Source organism: Schistocerca americana, unplaced genomic scaffold (assembly GCF_021461395.2).
Source record: "Schistocerca americana isolate TAMUIC-IGC-003095 unplaced genomic scaffold, iqSchAmer2.1 HiC_scaffold_97, whole genome shotgun sequence".
NCBI lineage: Eukaryota > Metazoa > Arthropoda > Insecta > Orthoptera > Acrididae > Schistocerca > Schistocerca americana.
In genome coordinates, this window is record NW_025726752.1 from 622,501 (window position 1) to 630,000 (window position 7,500).

At 53.5% G+C, this 7,500-nt stretch overlaps 3 non-coding genes across 3 annotated transcripts in view; all 3 read right to left on the reverse strand.

Annotated features, from left to right (window-relative positions):
• Window positions 1–66, reverse strand: part of LOC124593064 — a 4,222-nt gene extending 4,156 nt beyond the window's left edge. The window contains exon 1 of the ribosomal RNA XR_006977813.1: window positions 1–66. This exon is cut by the window's left edge and continues 4,156 nt beyond it. This is a non-coding gene — a ribosomal RNA (large subunit ribosomal RNA).
• A 188-nt stretch (window positions 67–254) lies between these two features.
• On the reverse strand, window positions 255–409 carry LOC124593134. The gene has a single exon (XR_006977856.1). It is a non-coding gene; the product is annotated as a 5.8S ribosomal RNA (ribosomal RNA).
• A 351-nt stretch (window positions 410–760) lies between these two features.
• Window positions 761–2,670, reverse strand: LOC124593037. Its single transcript, XR_006977788.1, has one exon. It is a non-coding gene; the product is annotated as a small subunit ribosomal RNA (ribosomal RNA).
• Between the last annotated feature and the right edge of the window lie 4,830 nt (window positions 2,671–7,500).

Below are 7,500 nucleotides of genomic sequence, written 5' to 3' on the forward strand. Positions count from 1 at the left end.
AGTTTCTTTTCCTCCGCTTAGTAATATGCTTAAATTCAGCGGGTAGTCTCGCCTGCTCTGAGGTCGTTGTACGAGGTGTCGCACGCCACACCGCCAGCCGGCTGTGCACGCTACCGAGTAAGTACCGGTATGCGAACCGCCAGGCGACGGGCGCGCATCGCACGTTTCAGGAGGCGCGGCCGGCCCCACAGGCGGCCGCGACGCTCCCAGGTCTGCGAAGCGGGGCAAACGCCGCGCGCTTCAGTATACGTAGCCGACCCTCAGCCAGACGTGGCCCGGGAACGGAATCCATGGACCGCAATGTGCGTTCGAAACGTCGATGTTCATGTGTCCTGCAGTTCACATGTCGACGCGCAATTTGCTGCGTTCTTCATCGACCCACGAGCCGAGTGATCCACCGTCCTGGGTGATCTTTTCTTAGTTTCCACTGTCTCTTTCAAGACAGTTGCATAGGCGGGACGTAGGCGTGTGGCGGCCCCTGTTCAAGCGTTCTGTGTCCAACGGCCTCACGGCCGATGGGCGTCGTACGGCTCCACACCGGAGCGGACAGGCAGTCGGGCGAAAGTCATTCAAAACCGGCGCCAGGCGCCAGGTGCCGCAGGCCAGCCGCTCCAGCGCTTCAGCGCTCGTACCACACAACATTGGCGTTAGTTTTGAGAAGCACGCGTGGTTCCGCACGCGGCGCACGGCTACTGCGAGCCGTACAGGTAGCGTGTTGCGCGACACGACACGCACATCGAACGACATGCAGTCTAGTCGGTAATGATCCTTCCGCAGGTTCACCTACGGAAACCTTGTTACGACTTTTACTTCCTCTAAATGATCAAGTTTGGTCATCTTTCCGGTAGCATCGGCAACGACAGAGTCAATGCCGCGTACCAGTCCGAAGACCTCACTAAATCATTCAATCGGTAGTAGCGACGGGCGGTGTGTACAAAGGGCAGGGACGTAATCAACGCGAGCTTATGACTCGCGCTTACTGGGAATTCCTCGTTCATGGGGAACAATTGCAAGCCCCAATCCCTAGCACGAAGGAGGTTCAGCGGGTTACCCCGACCTTTCGGCCTAGGAAGACACGCTGATTCCTTCAGTGTAGCGCGCGTGCGGCCCAGAACATCTGAGGGCATCACAGACCTGTTATTGCTCAATCTCGTGCGGCTAGAAGCCGCCTGTCCCTCTAAGAAGAAAAGTAATCGCTGACAGCACGAAGGATGTCACGCGACTAGTTAGCAGGCTAGAGTCTCGTTCGTTATCGGAATTAACCAGACAAATCGCTCCACCAACTAAGAACGGCCATGCACCACCACCCACCGAATCAAGAAAGAGCTATCAATCTGTCAATCCTTCCGGTGTCCGGGCCTGGTGAGGTTTCCCGTGTTGAGTCAAATTAAGCCGCAGGCTCCACTCCTGGTGGTGCCCTTCCGTCAATTCCTTTAAGTTTCAGCTTTGCGACCATACTTCCCCCGGAACCCAAAAGCTTTGGTTTCCCGGAGGCTGCCCGCCGAGTCATCGGAGGAACTGCGGCGGATCGCTGGCTGGCATCGTTTATGGTTAGAACTAGGGCGGTATCTGATCGCCTTCGAACCTCTAACTTTCGTTCTTGATTAATGAAAACATACTTGGCAAATGCTTTCGCTTCTGTTCGTCTTGCGACGATCCAAGAATTTCACCTCTAACGTCGCAATACGAATGCCCCCGCCTGTCCCTATTAATCATTACCTCGGGTTCCGAAAACCAACAAAATAGAACCGAGGTCCTATTCCATTATTCCATGCACACAGTATTCAGGCGGGCTTGCCTGCTTTAAGCACTCTAATTTGTTCAAAGTAAACGTGCCGGCCCACCGAGACACTCACTCAAGAGCACCCTGGTAGGATTGCAACGGGGTCCGCCTCGGGACGCACGAGCACGCACGAGGCGCGTCGCACGCCTTCGGCTCGCCCCACCGGCAGGACGTCCCACGATACATGCCAGTTAAACACCGACGGGCGGTGAACCAACAGCGTGGGACACAAATCCAACTACGAGCTTTTTAACCGCAACAACTTTAATATACGCTATTGGAGCTGGAATTACCGCGGCTGCTGGCACCAGACTTGCCCTCCAATAGATACTCGTTAAAGGATTTAAAGTGTACTCATTCCGATTACGGGGCCTCGGATGAGTCCCGTATCGTTATTTTTCGTCACTACCTCCCCGTGCCGGGAGTGGGTAATTTGCGCGCCTGCTGCCTTCCTTGGATGTGGTAGCCGTTTCTCAGGCTCCCTCTCCGGAATCGAACCCTGATTCCCCGTTACCCGTTACAACCATGGTAGGCGCAGAACCTACCATCGACAGTTGATAAGGCAGACATTTGAAAGATGCGTCGCCGGTACGAGGACCGTGCGATCAGCCCAAAGTTATTCAGAGTCACCAAGGCAAACGGACCGGACGAGCCGACCGATTGGTTTTGATCTAATAAAAGCGTCCCTTCCATCTCTGGTCGGGACTCTGTTTGCATGTATTAGCTCTAGAATTACCACAGTTATCCAAGTAACGTGGGTACGATCTAAGGAACCATAACTGATTTAATGAGCCATTCGCGGTTTCACCTTAATGCGGCTTGTACTGAGACATGCATGGCTTAATCTTTGAGACAAGCATATGACTACTGGCAGGATCAACCAGGGAGCTGCGTCAACTAGAGCTGAGCAGCCGGCCGCCCGGGAGTGTGTCCCGGGGGCCCGCGCGAACACGCAAGCGTCCGCTCAATTATTCTGCAAACAGGAGGAGGCTGAGCTCCCCTGCACAATACACCTCGAAACCCTCTCAGGTCCCGGCGGCGCGCAGCGCCGTCCTAAGTACTTGGTCGGGTTCGAGAGAGGCGCAATCGCCCGGAGTTTGGCGAGTAGACGCTTTAGGTGCGACCACCCGTGCTCCCAACTGAGCTTGCCGCTGCCGACAGAGGCCCGGGAGCGTGCTGTCGTGGCATTGCCGGCGGGAGACAACACGCGCCACCTACGGTGACCGGCAGCTCCAACGCCAGCGCCACAGAAGGACAAAAGCCCCACTTGGGTGCCGAAGCGAACTCTCCCAGCACAGCGCACGCGCCAACACGTCCGCACAGCTGCGATACAAACCACCTGCGAGAACCGCAGAGGCGACCGAGCAGCAGACGGCGTCGCGGCGCCGAGCGCCGGGCGGCGGCGCATCCTCAGCGCACACAGTCCTCAATCGGACCAGCACACTGCAGATGTCCACCGCGCTTCGCACCGGGCCCGCGAGGACCTACTTTGGCCGCACGGCGCCGCGTGCAGGGTGCGCCGGCGCGCAGCTGCGCCGCCTGCCGCCTCCGTCGGCCGGCGCGCCTGCCACTGGCCGCCCCCACCAGCCGGCTGTAGCGCGTGCGCCCACGCACCGCGCGGCCAGCACGCCGGGAGGCCCCCCCTCACCGGCCGGGGACGGTCCCACCCAGCCACCGCCGCGTATCGCTTCACACCCAGATGCCATTCACGTTCGTGGGCATGGTGGGTATCGCTGGAACAACCGGTTGGTAGCTCAACCGATCGTCGCCATCACTGATTCACCTCTAGCGAGAACAACCGCACCACAACGGTTTACCAGTTGTTCATTTGCATAACGTCACCAGCAAACGTAGGCGTCCATCGCCATTTGCAAATTCAACGATTGTTGCATGCCTGTGTCAGGTGTCACGACACACTATGTCTGCCCACATACACGCAACAACATGTGCACGCTTCGCGAACACGTGGAAGGTGGCCCCCGTACGTATGCGATGTCCATTGCGCGAACGACTGTCAACCGGCCTCTGTCGCATGTCGCAGATGTGGAACGCAGTGCACCATGCTATCACGGTGTGTGAGAAGAGACGACTACGTCTGACAACACGCGCCACTACATCAACAGACGGCTCATGCTGATCGCCATCCAGGGCATACCACACTGCAATCCAGCTCTTATAGGGAGACGACACGTAGCTGAGTGCACAACATTTGGACCGCATGGTTCGCCGTTGTTGGCGCAGTCGTTGTACGGTCACATGTACCACGATGTATCATTCAGTACATGAGGACCAATGTGCAGTACAGTGTGTGATTTGGACGTACAACATCAGCGGACAGTTGACACAGGCCGTACCACAGCGTAGGCTAAGTGCTTCGCACATGCGAATGCCAATGAACAACTGCAAATGCCAATGAACAACTGCAAAGGGCATTGAGCATGTACGTCCTGCTGCCATCCACATTACAGTGTATAGCTGCAAGGTGTTTAACATGAAGCGATACACTGGGGACCGGGCAGTGCGAGTAGCAAACTATATTGCGGGGGTTGCAGTTAGGCAACACTACACTAATTTAACGCGTCGTATGACAATTACAGAGCAGGTTAAGGCCCAACGTGTGTTGGGTTAAGGCCCAACGTGTGTTGGGTTAAGGCCCAACGTGTGTTGGGTTAAGGCCCAACGTGTGTTGGGTTAAGGCCCAACGTGTGTTGGGTTAAGGCCCAACGTGTGTTGGGTTAAGGCCCAACGTGTGTTGGGTTAAGGCCCAACGTGTGTTGGGTTAAGGCCCAACGTGTGTTGGGTTAAGGCCCAACGTGTGTTGGGTTAAGGCCCAACGTGTGTTGGGTTAAGGCCCAACGTGTGTTGGGTTAAGGCCCAACGTGTGTTGGGTTACGTTAAGGGGCAATGTGGGTTACGTTAAGGGGCAATGTGGGTTACGTTAAGGGGCAATGTGGGTTACGTTACGGCGCAATATAGGTTACGTTACGGCGCAATATAGGTTACGTTAAGGCGCAATATCGGTTACGTTAAGGCGCAATACAGGTTACGTTAAGGCGCAATACAGGTTACGTTAAGGCGCAATACAGGTTACGTTAAGGCGCAATACAGGTTACGTTAAGGCGCAATGCAGGTTACGTTAAGGCGCAATGCAGGTTACGTTAAGGCGCAATACAGGTTACGTTAAGGCGCAATACAGGTTACGTTAAGGCGCAATACAGGTTACGTTAAGGCGCAATACAGGTTACGTTAAGGCGCAATACAGGTTACGTTAAGGCGCAATACAGGTTACGTTAAGGCGCAATACAGGTTACGTTAAGGCGCAATACAGGTTACGTTAAGGCGCAATACAGGTTACGTTAAGGCGCAATACAGGTTACGTTAAGGCGCAATACAGGTTACGTTAAGGCGCAATACAGGTTACGTTAAGGCGCAATACAGGTTACGTTAAGGCGCAATACAGGTTACGTTAAGGCGCAATACAGGTTACGTTAAGGCGCAATACAGGTTACGTTAAGGCGCAATACAGGTTACGTTAAGGCGCAATACAGGTTACGTTAAGGCGCAATACAGGTTAGGTTAAGGCGCAATACAGGTTAGGTTAAGGCGCAATACAGGTTAGGTTAAGGTACGACATAGGTTAGGTTAAGGTACGACATAGGTTAGGTTAAGGTACGACATAGGTTAGGTTAAGGTACGACATAGGTTAGGTTAAGGTACGACATAGGTTAGGTTAAGGTACGACATAGGTTAGGTTAAGGTACGACATAGGTTAGGTTAAGGTACGACATAGGTTAGGTTAAGGTACGACATAGGTTAGGTTAAGGTACGACATAGGTTAGGTTAAGGTACGACATAGGTTAGGTTAAGGTACGACATAGGTTAGGTTAAGGTACGACATAGGTTAGGTTAAGGTACGACATAGGTTAGGTTAAGGTACGACATAGGTTAGGTTAAGGTACGACATAGGTTAGGTTAAGGTACGACATAGGTTAGGTTAAGGTACGACATAGGTTAGGTTAAGGTACGACATAGGTTAGGTTAAGGTACGACATAGGTTAGGTTAAGGTACGACATAGGTTAGGTTAAGGTACGACATAGGTTAGGTTAAGGTACGACATAGGTTAGGTTAAGGTACGACATAGGTTAGGTTAAGGTACGACATAGGTTAGGTTAAGGTACGACATAGGTTAGGTTAAGGTACGACATAGGTTAGGTTACGGTACGACATAGGTTAGGTTACGGTACGACATAGGTTAGGTTACGGTACGACATAGGTTAGGTTACGGTACGACATAGGTTAGGTTACGGTACGACATAGGTTAGGTTACGGTACGACATAGGTTAGGTTACGGTACGACATAGGTTAGGTTACGGTACGATATAGGTTAGGTTACGGTACGATATAGGTTAGGTTAAGGTACACATTGTTGTAAGGAAAGGTTTAATGGGGGGCGGGGCGGGGCGGCCGGTTTGTTGATTGTGATTATAGTAAGTGGATGCCTGCGGCATCATCTGATTTGCCACGTCAGGATGCACCTTTGGCTCATGACAGGCGGCGCTCTCATTCCATGCTTGTGGCAGACCTGTGTCTTTCATTCCTGCCATTGTTTGTGTGCTGTGAGAGGAGGCAGTATTGTGATGTTGGGTGCACCCCTGTGTAGGACATGTGTGGGTGTTGGTGGCTTGGCTGAGCAATGGTGGTTGTCGGGTGGGTGGGATATTCTGTTTTCTGAGTGGACCTCCCAGTCTGGTTATGACAGTGTGGATTGTCTAATGTGGCGGAGAGGATGCACTGGGTGTTGTTCCATGCTGGTGCTTACATATTGTCTGTGTGCGTGTTACAGGCAGAGAGTAGTGCGTGATAAGGGTGTGTGGCTGACGTGTGGTTGTGATTGTGAGCAGAGTCTTTCAGCATGTATACGGACAGTTGTATACATTATCTGTATTCTGATGGCTCTATCTATTACTAATCAGCGCCGTGTATACGTTTAATCCGGTTCCAGTCGAAACTGTTGTATCTCTGTACATTAGTGACACGGCGAGCCCGCTATGTAGTTACTCGTCTCGGCAGCTTCCACCGGTGTATGGCAAATGATTATAAGGAATCAGTCTAGTCGTCAATACCGATGGTGTGACGTCACATGTCTGGGGTGGGGGACGCTGCGCCCTTCCGGTGGGTCATGGCCTAGAAAGACTCTTCCCACGCAGGGGGGCGTGGACTGTCATTGACTCTTCCAGGTAATATACTTGCCGTACGTTCTTGCGACTGCGAGTGCAACGCTCACCGGTACCGACATGGATGGAGCGCCTCCTAGCTGACCGCTCAGCATCGGCATTCGTACAGAGAGCAACGCGGTCGCGTCTCTAGCTCGTAACTGGTACAGCCCGCAGCTCATGTATAGGGACAGCGGGAATGTCGCATATTGGAGATAACTCTTCATGAAACGCATGTTATAGGGGTGGATTGCACATTGCGACTGCGGGAAAAGTCCGCCGTTCATCCGCTGGAGTTGCGAGTTGGGCGGTTGGAGTGGGGCGCAGGTGGAGTGATTGCCGGTCCACGATTTCGTGCGGCAGAGGCGCTGGCGTTGGGGTGCTGTGGTCGACAGAGGACGCAGGCTTTGTGGGTGGGGTCGAAAGATGGGCACTGTGGGCCCATCGATGTCTTGGTCGGCTTGGCGTCTCATAGATGGCGGTATCGTCGTTGCAGGACGTCA